Source organism: Lissotriton helveticus, chromosome 8, assembly GCF_964261635.1.
Source record: "Lissotriton helveticus chromosome 8, aLisHel1.1, whole genome shotgun sequence".
NCBI classification, from domain to species: domain Eukaryota; kingdom Metazoa; phylum Chordata; class Amphibia; order Caudata; family Salamandridae; genus Lissotriton; species Lissotriton helveticus.
In genome coordinates this window covers 819,227,415-819,243,377 of record NC_136069.1, presented here as the reverse complement: position 1 = coordinate 819,243,377, position 15,963 = coordinate 819,227,415, and the positions used below count along the sequence as shown (strand labels likewise).

Below are 15,963 nucleotides of genomic sequence, written 5' to 3'. Positions count from 1 at the left end.
GTCCCTTCCTTTTTAGGGTGGGTCCTGCTGACTATCATAGGATTCCTCTTAAGAGTGGCCAGGGTCAGAGGAAAAACTTTCAATGCTTCTTAGTGTTCTCTCCAGAAGCAGGCATTTTCTGTGCCTTTAATTTCAGGCTTTTCCCAGCAGTCTCTGTTCTGCCTATGTAAATTAACAAAAGCAGTGCTTATTCCTCACTTGCTCTAATGTCCTTCCTGTCCACAAAGCTCTGCCTAAGTATGCTTTTTTTCTTTTTCAGGGAAATTCTAAATGGTTTCTCTGTCCACTCTGTGGCAGTAGAATGCTGATTATGATGCCATGTTTTGTGGAATCACCAAGGTACAACTACAGAGGAATATATGAGTCTGAAGGACATGGAACTCTTAGCTAACACATCACAATATGTGATGCTTGCCAACCAAGCACTACATTCTGGTGCGCTGATGATCAGAACATTCTGCTCCTAAAGGAAAGAAAATACCGCTTGATTGAAAATAAAGTCTCTGTTTATATTAACGCTCTCTCTCTCTATCTATCTATCTATCTATCTATCTATCTATCTATCTATCTATCTATCTATCTATCTATCTATCTATCTATCTATCTATCTATCTATCTATCTATCTATATCTATCTATCTATCTATCTATCTATCTATCTATCTATCTATCTATCTATCTATCTTTATATATGGATACATGCATACACCTACTCATAGATATGCCATGCATTTCTTTGGATTTGTTTCAACCTCTTGCCATTTATTTGAGAATCCCTACTTTTCAAGTGACTGCAAATGAAGTCATCTCTGGCACGTTTTGGCTGATGCAAGGTAACCAAAACACAAGACAACTTTTAATAAAAATCATTGGTTTCTTTGTTAACGTGCACTGTCAAACATGGGACTTTCACACGTCAGGTAAATATGATAACCAATACACAACAGAAGCAGATGCAGATTGCTTATCAATGTCGTGATAGAACAGTTGTGATTTGAGTAGTAGAAGCGCCCCTGAATTGATACTTATTATATACAGCCTGTAAGATAGTCAAAAATGCATGCTAGGAGAGGAGATGCAAATATAAATGTATTAGAAAAATACATAAAGAGGAGTGATATGCTTTTATTCATGCAAGGCTAGAAAAAATCCCCATACTGTCGAAAGCATTCATACACCACCAAATGGAAATAAACAATTCTGACATTAAACGAAAAGGTGACGATGCATTTGTATCATCACCTTGAGAAGGATCATCTAGGAATTGAGCCCAAGCCTCAGCACTTAAAACCAGAAACACTCCACTAAAATAGGAGGCCTGTTGGTGCCAACAATTCTCAAAGTTAATGCTTGTTCTGGTTGAGCATTGAACCGAATGCAGGGCTCTTTTGAAAGTGAGGTTTGTGAATCAACAGATACATCCACATGCCAATTATGTTATTGTTTTTAAGAGAATTCACTTTCTTGGAACGAGACTGCATGAACCCATCTTCAGGGCCTGGACAATTTCATGCAAAACGGCAACTCTCAACATTGCAGCCAAGACAATATAACTAGTGTTTCTGCCCGGTTTCGAACCGGGGACCTTTCGCGTGTGAGGCGAACGTGATAACCACTACACTACAGAAACAGATACCTACAGGTGATTCTTCTGTGATGAAACTGCTCAAAACAGACTATTCCAAGGGCATCTGGTTTTAGATTTCTTTCATGCAACCTGCCCGACAGCCCTATCTGAACGCTTGTATATGCCTTGCAAGTTCAGCATTTTTGCAAAATGCTTAAAGAGAAATGTTTCCTATTTGCTCAGGCAGGGCAAGGTTAAAAGCATGAGACTCTAGCAAATAATCATCCACTACTGCAAAGAGAAAATTGATATTGGCTTTGAAATGCATACTTCAAAAGAGCACCAATGAAAGGGCTCGTCCGGGATTTGAACCCGGGACCTCTCGCACCCAAAGCGAGAATCATACCCCTAGACCAACGAGCCGTTGAAAGACCCTCACCTCTGAAAAGGTAATACCAGCTCTAAGCCCGCAATGAAGATCATGCTGGGGTCTTTTTCATGCTTGGTCTGTGAATTCACAGGAAATTCAGTGTCAACTTACCCTTTCTCAAACGATAGCACTATCATTTGTAAGTGTCCCCTTTTATTTTTTCTCAGCATTGGACAAGTCTTACAGGAAGTCAGCAGTTATTTATATATTTCTGCATTGGCTAGAGCCTAAAGAGAAAGAATAAAAAGCTGTTCATAACAACATCAGAAACACATTTTGCCTTTTCTCTCAAATACTTATTCCCTTTGTGCAAATCGGAATGCCAAGGTGAATAGCTGGGCCACAGATTCTGGCTAATTATCTATCTCTTGAATGCAAGAAGCAATAAAAACTGCCTAATGCAGGACTAAAGCATTCCTTGCATAGCCTCTAACATCATAACATAACTGAGCTGCTGGTAACAAGCTAAGCAATGCCTTCCCAAAATGAGAAGTACATGTGCTTATGTGCTTATCCGCTCAATCAGCGCTCGATCAGGCTCGATCAGGCGAGATATAGGAAAGGTGGAAAGGGTCCAAATGGCTGTCCCTTCCTTTTTAGGGTGGGTCCTGCTGACTATCATAGGATTCCTCTTAAGAGTGGCCAGGGTCAGAGGAAAAACTTTCAATGCTTCTTAGTGTTCTCTCCAGAAGCAGGCATTTTCTGTGCCTTTAATTTCAGGCTTTTCCCAGCAGTCTCTGTTCTGCCTATGTAAATTAACAAAAGCAGTGCTTATTCCTCACTTGCTCTAATGTCCTTCCTGTCCACAAAGCTCTGCCTAAGTATGCTTTTTTTCTTTTTCAGGGAAATTCTAAATGGTTTCTCTGTCCACTCTGTGGCAGTAGAATGCTGATTATGATGCCATGTTTTGTGGAATCACCAAGGTACAACTACAGAGGAATATATGAGTCTGAAGGACATGGAACTCTTAGCTAACACATCACAATATGTGATGCTTGCCAACCAAGCACTACATTCTGGTGCGCTGATGATCAGAACATTCTGCTCCTAAAGGAAAGAAAATACCGCTTGATTGAAAATAAAGTCTCTGTTTATATTAACGCTCTCTCTCTCCCTATATCTATCTATCTATCTATCTATCTATCTATCTATCTATCTATCTATCTATCTATCTATCTATCTATCTATCTATCTATCTATCTATCTATCTATCTATCTATCTATCTATCTATCTATCTATCTATCTATCTATCTATCTATCTATCTATCTATCTATCTATCTATCTATCTATCTATCTATCTCTCTATCTATCTATCTATCTATCTATCTATCTATCTATCTATCTATCTATCTTTATATATGGATACATGCATACACCTACTCATAGATATGCCATGCATTTCTTTGGATTTGTTTCAACCTCTTGCCATTTATTTAAGAATCCCTACTTTTCAAGTGACTGCAAATGAAGTCATCTCTGGCACGTTTTGGCTGATGCAAGGTAACCAAAACACAAGACAACTTTTAATAAAAATCATTGGTTTCTTTGTTAACGTGCACTGTCAAACATGGGACTTTCACACGTCAGGTAAATATGATAACCAATACACAACAGAAGCAGATGCAGATTGCTTATCAATGTCGTGATAGAACAGTTGTGATTTGAGTAGTAGAAGCGCCCCTGAATTGATACTTATTATATACAGCCTGTAAGATAGTCAAAAATGCATGCTAGGAGAGGAGATGCAAATATAAATGTATTAGAAAAATACATAAAGAGGAGTGATATGCTTTTATTCATGCAAGGCTAGAAAAAATCCCCATACTGTCGAAAGCATTCATACACCACCAAATGGAAATAAACAATTCTGACATTAAACGAAAAGGTGACGATGCATTTGTATCATCACCTTGAGAAGGATCATCTAGGAATTGAGCCCAAGCCTCAGCACTTAAAACCAGAAACACTCCACTAAAATAGGAGGCCTGTTGGTGGCAACAATTCTCAAAGTTAATGCTTGTTCTGGTTGAGCATTGAACCGAATGCAGGGCTCTTTTGAAAGTGAGGTTTGTGAATCAACAGATACATCCACATGCCAATTATGTTATTGTTTTTAAGAGAATTCACTTTCTTGGAACAAGACTGCATGAACCCATCTTCAGGGCCTGGACATTTTCATGCAAAACGGCAACTCTCAACATTGCAGCCAAGACAATATAACTAGTGTTTCTGCCCGGTTTCGAACCGGGGACCTTTCGCGTGTGAGGCGAACGTGATAACTTCGCGTGTGAGGCGAACGTGATAACCACTACACTACAGAAACAGATACCTACAGGTGATTCTTCTGTGATGAAACTGCTCAAAACAGACTATTCCAAGGGCATCTGGTTTTAGATTTCTTTCATGCAACCTGCCCGACAGCCCTATCTGAACGCTTGTATATGCCTTGCAAGTTCAGCATTTTTGCAAAATGCTTAAAGAGAAATGTTTCCTATTTGCTCAGGCAGGGCAAGGTTAAAAGCATGAGACTCTAGCAAATAATCATCCACTACTGCAAAGAGAAAATTGATATTGCCTTTGAAATGCATACTTCAAAAGAGCACCAATGAAAGGGCTCGTCCGGGATTTGAACCCGGGACCTCTCGCACCCAAAGCGAGAATCATACCCCTAGACCAACGAGCCGTTGAAAGACCCTCACCTCTGAAAAGGTAATACCAGCTCTAAGCCCGCAATGAAGATCATGCTGGGGTCTTTTTCATGCTTGGTCTGTGAATTCACAGGAAATTCAGTGTCTACTTACCCTTTCTCAAACGATAGCACTATCATTTGTAAGTGTCCCCTTTTATTTTTTCTCAGCATTGGACAAGTCTTACAGGAAGTCAGCAGTTATTTATATATTTCTGCATTGGCTAGAGCCTAAAGAGAAAGAATAAAAAGCTGTTCATAACAACATAAGAAACACATTTTGCCTTTTCTCTCAAATACTTATTCCCTTTGTGCAAATCGGAATGCCAAGGTGAATAGCTGGGCCACAGATTCTGGTTAATTATCTATCTCTTGAATGCAAGAAGCAATAAAAACTGCCTAATGCAGGACTAAAGCATTCCTTGCATAGCCTCTAACATCATAACATAACTGAGCTGCTGGTAACAAGCTAAGCAATGCCTTCCCAAAATGAGAAGTACATGTGCTTATGTGCTTATCCGCTCACTCAATCAGCGCTCGATCAGGCTCGATCAGGCGAGATATAGGAAAGGTGGAAAGGGTCCAAATGGCTGTCCCTTCCTTTTTAGGGTGGGTCCTGCTGACTATCATAGGATTCCTCTTAAGAGTGGCCAGGGTCAGAGGAAAAACTTTCAATGCTTCTTAGTGTTCTCTCCAGAAGCAGGCATTTTCTGTGCCTTTAATTTCAGGCTTTTCCCAGCAGTCTCTGTTCTGCCTATGTAAATTAACAAAAGCAGTGCTTATTCCTCACTTGCTCTAATGTCCTTCCTGTCCACAAAGCTCTGCCTAAGTATGCTTTTTTTCTTTTTCAGGGAAATTCTAAATGGTTTCTCTGTCCACTCTGTGGCAGTAGAATGCTGATTATGATGCCATGTTTTGTGGAATCACCAAGGTACAACTACAGAGGAATATATGAGTCTGAAGGACATGGAACTCTTAGCTAACACATCACAATATGTGATGCTTGCCAACCAAGCACTACATTCTGGTGCGCTGATGATCAGAACATTCTGCTCCTAAAGGAAAGAAAATACCGCTTGATTGAAAATAAAGTCTCTGTTTATATTAACGCTCTCTCTCTCTATCTATCTATCTATCTATCTATCTATCTATCTATCTATCTATCTATCTATCTATCTATCTATCTATCTATCTATCTATCTATCTATCTATCTATCTATCTATCTATCTATCTATCTATATCTCTATCTATCTATCTATCTATCTATCTATCTATCTATCTATCTATCTATCTATCTATCTATCTATCTATCTTTATATATGGATACATGCATACACCTACTCATAGATATGCCATGCATTTCTTTGGATTTGTTTCAACCTCTTGCCATTTATTTGAGAATCCCTACTTTTCAAGTGACTGCAAATGAAGTCATCTCTGGCACGTTTTGGCTGATGCAAGGTAACCAAAACACAAGACAACTTTTAATAAAAATCATTGGTTTCTTTGTTAACGTGCACTGTCAAACATGGGACTTTCACACGTCAGGTAAATATGATAACCAATACACAACAGAAGCAGATGCAGATTGCTTATCAATGTCGTGATAGAACAGTTGTGATTTGAGTAGTAGAAGCGCCCCTGAATTGATACTTATTATATACAGCCTGTAAGATAGTCAAAAATGCATGCTAGGAGAGGAGATGCAAATATGAATGTATTAGAAAAATACATAAAGAGGAGTGATATGCTTTTATTCATGCAAGGCTAGAAAAAATCCCCATACTGTCGAAAGCATTCATACACCACCAAATGGAAATAAACAATTCTGACATTAAACGAAAAGGTGACGATGCATTTGTATCATCACCTTGAGAAGGATCATCTAGGAATTGAGCCCAAGCCTCAGCACTTAAAACCAGAAACACTCCACTAAAATAGGAGGCCTGTTGGTGCCAACAATTCTCAAAGTTAATGCTTGTTCTGGTTGAGCATTGAACCGAATGCAGGGCTCTTTTGAAAGTGAGGTTTGTGAATCAACAGATACATCCACATGCCAATTATGTTATTGTTTTTAAGAGAATTCACTTTCTTGGAACGAGACTGCATGAACCCATCTTCAGGGCCTGGACAATTTCATGCAAAACGGCAACTCTCAACATTGCAGCCAAGACAATATAACTAGTGTTTCTGCCCGGTTTCGAACCGGGGACCTTTCGCGTGTGAGGCGAACGTGATAACCACTACACTACAGAAACAGATACCTACAGGTGATTCTTCTGTGATGAAACTGCTCAAAACAGACTATTCCAAGGGCATCTGGTTTTAGATTTCTTTCATGCAACCTGCCCGACAGCCCTATCTGAACGCTTGTATATGCCTTGCAAGTTCAGCATTTTTGCAAAATGCTTAAAGAGAAATGTTTCCTATTTGCTCAGGCAGGGCAAGGTTAAAAGCATGAGACTCTAGCAAATAATCATCCACTACTGCAAAGAGAAAATTGATATTGGCTTTGAAATGCATACTTCAAAAGAGCACCAATGAAAGGGCTCGTCCGGGATTTGAACCCGGGACCTCTCGCACCCAAAGCGAGAATCATACCCCTAGACCAACGAGCCGTTGAAAGACCCTCACCTCTGAAAAGGTAATACCAGCTCTAAGCCCGCAATGAAGATCATGCTGGGGTCTTTTTCATGCTTGGTCTGTGAATTCACAGGAAATTCAGTGTCTACTTACCCTTTCTCAAACGATAGCACTATCATTTGTAAGTGTCCCCTTTTATTTTTTCTCAGCATTGGACAAGTCTTACAGGAAGTCAGCAGTTATTTATATATTTCTGCATTGGCTAGAGCCTAAAGAGAAAGAATAAAAAGCTGTTCATAACAACATAAGAAACACATTTTGCCTTTTCTCTCAAATACTTATTCCCTTTGTGCAAATCGGAATGCCAAGGTGAATAGCTGGGCCACAGATTCTGGTTAATTATCTATCTCTTGAATGCAAGAAGCAATAAAAACTGCCTAATGCAGGACTAAAGCATTCCTTGCATAGCCTCTAACATCATAACATAACTGAGCTGCTGGTAACAAGCTAAGCAATGCCTTCCCAAAATGAGAAGTACATGTGCTTATGTGCTTATCCGCTCACTCAATCAGCGCTCGATCAGGCTCGATCAGGCGAGATATAGGAAAGGTGGAAAGGGTCCAAATGGCTGTCCCTTCCTTTTTAGGGTGGGTCCTGCTGACTATCATAGGATTCCTCTTAAGAGTGGCCAGGGTCAGAGGAAAAACTTTCAATGCTTCTTAGTGTTCTCTCCAGAAGCAGGCATTTTCTGTGCCTTTAATTTCAGGCTTTTCCCAGCAGTCTCTGTTCTGCCTATGTAAATTAACAAAAGCAGTGCTTATTCCTCACTTGCTCTAATGTCCTTCCTGTCCACAAAGCTCTGCCTAAGTATGCTTTTTTTCTTTTTCAGGGAAATTCTAAATGGTTTCTCTGTCCACTCTGTGGCAGTAGAATGCTGATTATGATGCCATGTTTTGTGGAATCACCAAGGTACAACTACAGAGGAATATATGAGTCTGAAGGACATGGAACTCTTAGCTAACACATCACAATATGTGATGCTTGCCAACCAAGCACTACATTCTGGTGCGCTGATGATCAGAACATTCTGCTCCTAAAGGAAAGAAAATACCGCTTGATTGAAAATAAAGTCTCTGTTTATATTAACGCTCTCTCTCTCTATCTATCTATCTATCTATCTATCTATCTATCTATCTATCTATCTATCTATCTATCTATCTATCTATCTATCTATCTATCTATCTATCTATCTATCTATCTATCTATATATCTATCTATCTATCTATCTATCTATCTATCTATCTATCTATCTATCTATCTTTATATATGGATACATGCATACACCTACTCATAGATATGCCATGCATTTCTTTGGATTTGTTTCAACCTCTTGCCATTTATTTGAGAATCCCTACTTTTCAAGTGACTGCAAATGAAGTCATCTCTGGCACGTTTTGGCTGATGCAAGGTAACCAAAACACAAGACAACTTTTAATAAAAATCATTGGTTTCTTTGTTAACGTGCACTGTCAAACATGGGACTTTCACACGTCAGGTAAATATGATAACCAATACACAACAGAAGCAGATGCAGATTGCTTATCAATGTCGTGATAGAACAGTTGTGATTTGAGTAGTAGAAGCGCCCCTGAATTGATACTTATTATATACAGCCTGTAAGATAGTCAAAAATGCATGCTAGGAGAGGAGATGCAAATATAAATGTATTAGAAAAATACATAAAGAGGAGTGATATGCTTTTATTCATGCAAGGCTAGAAAAAATCCCCATACTGTCGAAAGCATTCATACACCACCAAATGGAAATAAACAATTCTGACATTAAACGAAAAGGTGACGATGCATTTGTATCATCACCTTGAGAAGGATCATCTAGGAATTGAGCCCAAGCCTCAGCACTTAAAACCAGAAACACTCCACTAAAATAGGAGGCCTGTTGGTGCCAACAATTCTCAAAGTTAATGCTTGTTCTGGTTGAGCATTGAACCGAATGCAGGGCTCTTTTGAAAGTGAGGTTTGTGAATCAACAGATACATCCACATGCCAATTATGTTATTGTTTTTAAGAGAATTCACTTTCTTGGAACGAGACTGCATGAACCCATCTTCAGGGCCTGGACAATTTCATGCAAAACGGCAACTCTCAACATTGCAGCCAAGACAATATAACTAGTGTTTCTGCCCGGTTTCGAACCGGGGACCTTTCGCGTGTGAGGCGAACGTGATAACCACTACACTACAGAAACAGATACCTACAGGTGATTCTTCTGTGATGAAACTGCTCAAAACAGACTATTCCAAGGGCATCTGGTTTTAGATTTCTTTCATGCAACCTGCCCGACAGCCCTATCTGAACGCTTGTATATGCCTTGCAAGTTCAGCATTTTTGCAAAATGCTTAAAGAGAAATGTTTCCTATTTGCTCAGGCAGGGCAAGGTTAAAAGCATGAGACTCTAGCAAATAATCATCCACTACTGCAAAGAGAAAATTGATATTGGCTTTGAAATGCATACTTCAAAAGAGCACCAATGAAAGGGCTCGTCCGGGATTTGAACCCGGGACCTCTCGCACCCAAAGCGAGAATCATACCCCTAGACCAACGAGCCGTTGAAAGACCCTCACCTCTGAAAAGGTAATACCAGCTCTAAGCCCGCAATGAAGATCATGCTGGGGTCTTTTTCATGCTTGGTCTGTGAATTCACAGGAAATTCAGTGTCAACTTACCCTTTCTCAAACGATAGCACTATCATTTGTAAGTGTCCCCTTTTATTTTTTCTCAGCATTGGACAAGTCTTACAGGAAGTCAGCAGTTATTTATATATTTCTGCATTGGCTAGAGCCTAAAGAGAAAGAATAAAAAGCTGTTCATAACAACATCAGAAACACATTTTGCCTTTTCTCTCAAATACTTATTCCCTTTGTGCAAATCGGAATGCCAAGGTGAATAGCTGGGCCACAGATTCTGGCTAATTATCTATCTCTTGAATGCAAGAAGCAATAAAAACTGCCTAATGCAGGACTAAAGCATTCCTTGCATAGCCTCTAACATCATAACATAACTGAGCTGCTGGTAACAAGCTAAGCAATGCCTTCCCAAAATGAGAAGTACATGTGCTTATGTGCTTATCCGCTCAATCAGCGCTCGATCAGGCTCGATCAGGCGAGATATAGGAAAGGTGGAAAGGGTCCAAATGGCTGTCCCTTCCTTTTTAGGGTGGGTCCTGCTGACTATCATAGGATTCCTCTTAAGAGTGGCCAGGGTCAGAGGAAAAACTTTCAATGCTTCTTAGTGTTCTCTCCAGAAGCAGGCATTTTCTGTGCCTTTAATTTCAGGCTTTTCCCAGCAGTCTCTGTTCTGCCTATGTAAATTAACAAAAGCAGTGCTTATTCCTCACTTGCTCTAATGTCCTTCCTGTCCACAAAGCTCTGCCTAAGTATGCTTTTTTTCTTTTTCAGGGAAATTCTAAATGGTTTCTCTGTCCACTCTGTGGCAGTAGAATGCTGATTATGATGCCATGTTTTGTGGAATCACCAAGGTACAACTACAGAGGAATATATGAGTCTGAAGGACATGGAACTCTTAGCTAACACATCACAATATGTGATGCTTGCCAACCAAGCACTACATTCTGGTGCGCTGATGATCAGAACATTCTGCTCCTAAAGGAAAGAAAATACCGCTTGATTGAAAATAAAGTCTCTGTTTATATTAACGCTCTCTCTCTCCCTATATCTATCTATCTATCTATCTATCTATCTATCTATCTATCTATCTATCTATCTATCTATCTATCTATCTATCTATCTATCTATCTATCTATCTATCTATCTATCTATCTATCTAGCTATCTATCTATCTATCTATATCTCTATCTATCTATCTATCTATCTATCTATCTATCTATCTATCTATCTATCTATCTTTATATATGGATACATGCATACACCTACTCATAGATATGCCATGCATTTCTTTGGATTTGTTTCAACCTCTTGCCATTTATTTGAGAATCCCTACTTTTCAAGTGACTGCAAATGAAGTCATCTCTGGCACGTTTTGGCTGATGCAAGGTAACCAAAACACAAGACAACTTTTAATAAAAATCATTGGTTTCTTTGTTAACGTGCACTGTCAAACATGGGACTTTCACACGTCAGGTAAATATGATAACCAATACACAACAGAAGCAGATGCAGATTGCTTATCAATGTCGTGATAGAACAGTTGTGATTTGAGTAGTAGAAGCGCCCCTGAATTGATACTTATTATATACAGCCTGTAAGATAGTCAAAAATGCATGCTAGGAGAGGAGATGCAAATATAAATGTATTAGAAAAATACATAAAGAGGAGTGATATGCTTTTATTCATGCAAGGCTAGAAAAAATCCCCATACTGTCGAAAGCATTCATACACCACCAAATGGAAATAAACAATTCTGACATTAAACGAAAAGGTGACGATGCATTTGTATCATCACCTTGAGAAGGATCATCTAGGAATTGAGCCCAAGCCTCAGCACTTAAAACCAGAAACACTCCACTAAAATAGGAGGCCTGTTGGTGCCAACAATTCTCAAAGTTAATGCTTGTTCTGGTTGAGCATTGAACCGAATGCAGGGCTCTTTTGAAAGTGAGGTTTGTGAATCAACAGATACATCCACATGCCAATTATGTTATTGTTTTTAAGAGAATTCACTTTCTTGGAACGAGACTGCATGAACCCATCTTCAGGGCCTGGACAATTTCATGCAAAACGGCAACTCTCAACATTGCAGCCAAGACAATATAACTAGTGTTTCTGCCCGGTTTCGAACCGGGGACCTTTCGCGTGTGAGGCGAACGTGATAACCACTACACTACAGAAACAGATACCTACAGGTGATTCTTCTGTGATGAAACTGCTCAAAACAGACTATTCCAAGGGCATCTGGTTTTAGATTTCTTTCATGCAACCTGCCCGACAGCCCTATCTGAACGCTTGTATATGCCTTGCAAGATCAGCATTTTTGCAAAATGCTTAAAGAGAAATGTTTCCTATTTGCTCAGGCAGGGCAAGGTTAAAAGCATGAGACTCTAGCAAATAATCATCCACTACTGCAAAGAGAAAATTGATATTGGCTTTGAAATGCATACTTCAAAAGAGCACCAATGAAAGGGCTCGTCCGGGATTTGAACCCGGGACCTCTCGCACCCAAAGCGAGAATCATACCCCTAGACCAACGAGCCGTTGAAAGACCCTCACCTCTGAAAAGGTAATACCAGCTCTAAGCCCGCAATGAAGATCATGCTGGGGTCTTTTTCATGCTTGGTCTGTGAATTCACAGGAAATTCAGTGTCAACTTACCCTTTCTCAAACGATAGCACTATCATTTGTAAGTGTCCCCTTTTATTTTTTCTCAGCATTGGACAAGTCTTACAGGAAGTCAGCAGTTATTTATATATTTCTGCATTGGCTAGAGCCTAAAGAGAAAGAATAAAAAGCTGTTCATAACAACATAAGAAACACATTTTGCCTTTTCTCTCAAATACTTATTCCCTTTGTGCAAATCGGAATGCCAAGGTGAATAGCTGGGCCACAGATTCTGGCTAATTATCTATCTCTTGAATGCAAGAAGCAATAAAAACTGCCTAATGCAGGACTAAAGCATTCCTTGCATAGCCTCTAACATCATAACATAACTGAGCTGCTGGTAACAAGCTAAGCAATGCCTTCCCAAAATGAGAAGTACATGTGCTTATGTGCTTATCCGCTCAATCAGCGCTCAATGAGGCTCGATCAGGCGAGATATAGGAAAGGTGGAAAGGGTCCAAATGGCTGTCCCTTCCTTTTTAGGGTGGGTCCTGCTGACTATCATAGGATTCCTCTTAAGAGTGGCCAGGGTCAGAGGAAAAACTTTCAATGCTTCTTAGTGTTCTCTCCAGAAGCAGGCATTTTCTGTGCCTTTAATTTCAGGCTTTTCCCAGCAGTCTCTGTTCTGCCTATGTAAATTAACAAAAGCAGTGCTTATTCCTCACTTGCTCTAATGTCCTTCCTGTCCAGAAAGCTCTGCCTAAGTATGCTTTTTTTCTTTTTCAGGGAAATTCTAAATGGTTTCTCTGTCCACTCTGTGGCAGTAGAATGCTGATTATGATGCCATGTTTTGTGGAATCACCAAGGTACAACTACAGAGGAATATATGAGTCTGAAGGACATGGAACTCTTAGCTAACACATCACAATATGTGATGCTTGCCAACCAAGCACTACATTCTGGTGCGCTGATGATCAGAACATTCTGCTCCTAAAGGAAAGAAAATACCGCTTGATTGAAAATAAAGTCTCTGTTTATATTAACGCTCTCTCTCTCCCTATATCTATCTATCTATCTATCTATCTATCTATCTATCTATCTATCTATCTATCTATCTATCTATCTATCTATCTATCTATCTATCTATCTATCTATCTATCTATCTATCTATCTATCTATCTATCTATCTATCTATCTATCTATCTATCTATCTATCTATCTATCTATATCTCTATCTATCTATCTATCTATCTATCTATCTATCTATCTATCTATCTATCTATCTATCTATCTATCTATCTATCTATCTTTATATATGGATACATGCATACACCTACTCATAGATATGCCATGCATTTCTTTGGATTTGTTTCAACCTCTTGCCATTTATTTAAGAATCCCTACTTTTCAAGTGACTGCAAATGAAGTCATCTCTGGCACGTTTTGGCTGATGCAAGGTAACCAAAACACAAGACAACTTTTAATAAAAATCATTGGTTTCTTTGTTAACGTGCACTGTCAAACATGGGACTTTCACACGTCAGGTAAATATGATAACCAATACACAACAGAAGCAGATTGCTTATCAATGTCGTGATAGAACAGTTGTGATTTGAGTAGTAGAAGCGCCCCTGAATTGATACTTATTATATACAGCCTGTAAGATAGTCAAAAATGCATGCTAGGAGAGGAGATGCAAATATAAATGTATTAGAAAAATACATAAAGAGGAGTGATATGCTTTTATTCATGCAAGGCTAGAAAAAATCCCCATACTGTCGAAAGCATTCATACACCACCAAATGGAAATAAACAATTCTGACATTAAACGAAAAGGTGACGATGCATTTGTATCATCACCTTGAGAAGGATCATCTAGGAATTGAGCCCAAGCCTCAGCACTTAAAACCAGAAACACTCCACTAAAATAGGAGGCCTGTTGGTGCCAACAATTCTCAAAGTTAATGCTTGTTCTGGTTGAGCATTGAACCGAATGCAGGGCTCTTTTGAAAGTGAGGTTTGTGAATCAACAGATACATCCACATGCCAATTATGTTATTGTTTTTAAGAGAATTCACTTTCTTGGAACGAGACTGCATGAACCCATCTTCAGGGCCTGGACAATTTCATGCAAAACGGCAACTCTCAACATTGCAGCCAAGACAATATAACTAGTGTTTCTGCCCGGTTTCGAACCGGGGACCTTTCGCGTGTGAGGCAAATGTGATAACCACTACACTACAGAAACAGATACCTACAGGTGATTCTTCTGTGATGAAACTGCTCAAAACAGACTATTCCAAGGGCATCTGGTTTTAGATTTCTTTCATGCAACCTGCCCGACAGCCCTATCTGAACGCTTGTATATGTCTTGCAAGTTCAGCATTTTTGCAAAATGCTTAAAGAGAAATGTTTCCTATTTGCTCAGGCAGGGCAAGGTTAAAAGCATGAGACTCTAGCAAATAATCATCCACTACTGCAAAGAGAAAATTGATATTGGCTTTGAAATGCATACTTCAAAAGAGCACCAATGAAAGGGCTCGTCCGGGATTTGAACCCGGGACCTCTCGCACCCAAAGCGAGAATCATACCCCTAGACCAACGAGCCGTTGAAAGACCCTCACCTCTGAAAAGGTAATACCAGCTCTAAGCCCGCAATGAAGATCATGCTGGGGTCTTTTTCATGCTTGGTCTGTGAATTCACAGGAAATTCAGTGTCAACTTACCCTTTCTCAAACGATAGCACTATCATTTGTAAGTGTCCCCTTTTATTTTTTCTCAGCATTGGACAAGTCTTACAGGAAGTCAGCAGTTATTTATATATTTCTGCATTGGCTAGAGCCTAAAGAGAAAGAATAAAAAGCTGTTCATAACAACATAAGAAACACATTTTGCCTTTTCTCTCAAATACTTATTCCCTTTGTGCAAATCGGAATGCCAAGGTGAATAGCTGGGCCACAGATTCTGGTTAATTATCTATCTCTTGAATGCAAGAAGCAATAAAAACTGCCTAATGCAGGACTAAAGCATTCCTTGCATAGCCTCTAACATCATAACATAACTGAGCTGCTGGTAACAAGCTAAGCAATGCCTTCCCAAAATGAGAAGTACATGTGCTTATGTGCTTATCCGCTCAATCAGCGCTCGATCAGGCTCGATCAGGCGAGATATAGGAAAGGTGGAAAGGGTCCAAATGGCTGTCCCTTCCTTTTTAGGGTGGGTCCTGCTGACTATCATAGGATTCCTCTTAAGAGTGGCCAGGGTCAGAGGAAAAACTTTCAATGCTTCTTAGTGTTCTCTCCAGAAGCAGGCATTTTCTGTGCCTTTAATTTCAGGCTTTTCCCAGCAGTCTCTGTTCTGCCTATGTAAATTAACAAAAGCAGT

At 39.5% G+C, this 15,963-nt stretch overlaps 12 non-coding genes across 12 annotated transcripts; all 12 read right to left on the bottom strand.

Moving 5' to 3' along the window:
• Positions 1-1,556: 1,556 nt before the first annotated feature.
• On the bottom strand, positions 1,557-1,629 carry TRNAV-CAC (transfer RNA valine (anticodon CAC)). Its single transcript has one exon. It is a non-coding gene; the product is annotated as a tRNA-Val (tRNA).
• A 288-nt stretch (positions 1,630-1,917) lies between these two features.
• On the bottom strand, positions 1,918-1,989 carry TRNAP-UGG (transfer RNA proline (anticodon UGG)). Its single transcript has one exon. It is a non-coding gene; the product is annotated as a tRNA-Pro (tRNA).
• A 2,233-nt stretch (positions 1,990-4,222) lies between these two features.
• Positions 4,223-4,321, bottom strand: TRNAV-CAC (transfer RNA valine (anticodon CAC)). Its single transcript has 2 exons — positions 4,285-4,321; positions 4,223-4,258 (listed from the first exon to the last, which is right to left on the bottom strand). It is a non-coding gene; the product is annotated as a tRNA-Val (tRNA).
• A 288-nt stretch (positions 4,322-4,609) lies between these two features.
• Positions 4,610-4,681, bottom strand: TRNAP-UGG (transfer RNA proline (anticodon UGG)). Its single transcript has one exon. It is a non-coding gene; the product is annotated as a tRNA-Pro (tRNA).
• Positions 4,682-6,870: 2,189 nt separating this feature from the next.
• Positions 6,871-6,943, bottom strand: TRNAV-CAC (transfer RNA valine (anticodon CAC)). Its single transcript has one exon. It is a non-coding gene; the product is annotated as a tRNA-Val (tRNA).
• A 288-nt stretch (positions 6,944-7,231) lies between these two features.
• On the bottom strand, positions 7,232-7,303 carry TRNAP-UGG (transfer RNA proline (anticodon UGG)). Its single transcript has one exon. It is a non-coding gene; the product is annotated as a tRNA-Pro (tRNA).
• A 2,157-nt stretch (positions 7,304-9,460) lies between these two features.
• Positions 9,461-9,533, bottom strand: TRNAV-CAC (transfer RNA valine (anticodon CAC)). Its single transcript has one exon. It is a non-coding gene; the product is annotated as a tRNA-Val (tRNA).
• Positions 9,534-9,821: 288 nt separating this feature from the next.
• Positions 9,822-9,893, bottom strand: TRNAP-UGG (transfer RNA proline (anticodon UGG)). The gene has a single exon. It is a non-coding gene; the product is annotated as a tRNA-Pro (tRNA).
• Positions 9,894-12,082: 2,189 nt separating this feature from the next.
• Positions 12,083-12,155, bottom strand: TRNAV-CAC (transfer RNA valine (anticodon CAC)). Its single transcript has one exon. It is a non-coding gene; the product is annotated as a tRNA-Val (tRNA).
• A 288-nt stretch (positions 12,156-12,443) lies between these two features.
• Positions 12,444-12,515, bottom strand: TRNAP-UGG (transfer RNA proline (anticodon UGG)). The gene has a single exon. It is a non-coding gene; the product is annotated as a tRNA-Pro (tRNA).
• A 2,239-nt stretch (positions 12,516-14,754) lies between these two features.
• TRNAV-CAC (transfer RNA valine (anticodon CAC)) lies at positions 14,755-14,827 on the bottom strand. Its single transcript has one exon. It is a non-coding gene; the product is annotated as a tRNA-Val (tRNA).
• A 288-nt stretch (positions 14,828-15,115) lies between these two features.
• TRNAP-UGG (transfer RNA proline (anticodon UGG)) lies at positions 15,116-15,187 on the bottom strand. The gene has a single exon. It is a non-coding gene; the product is annotated as a tRNA-Pro (tRNA).
• Positions 15,188-15,963: the final 776 nt, after the last annotated feature.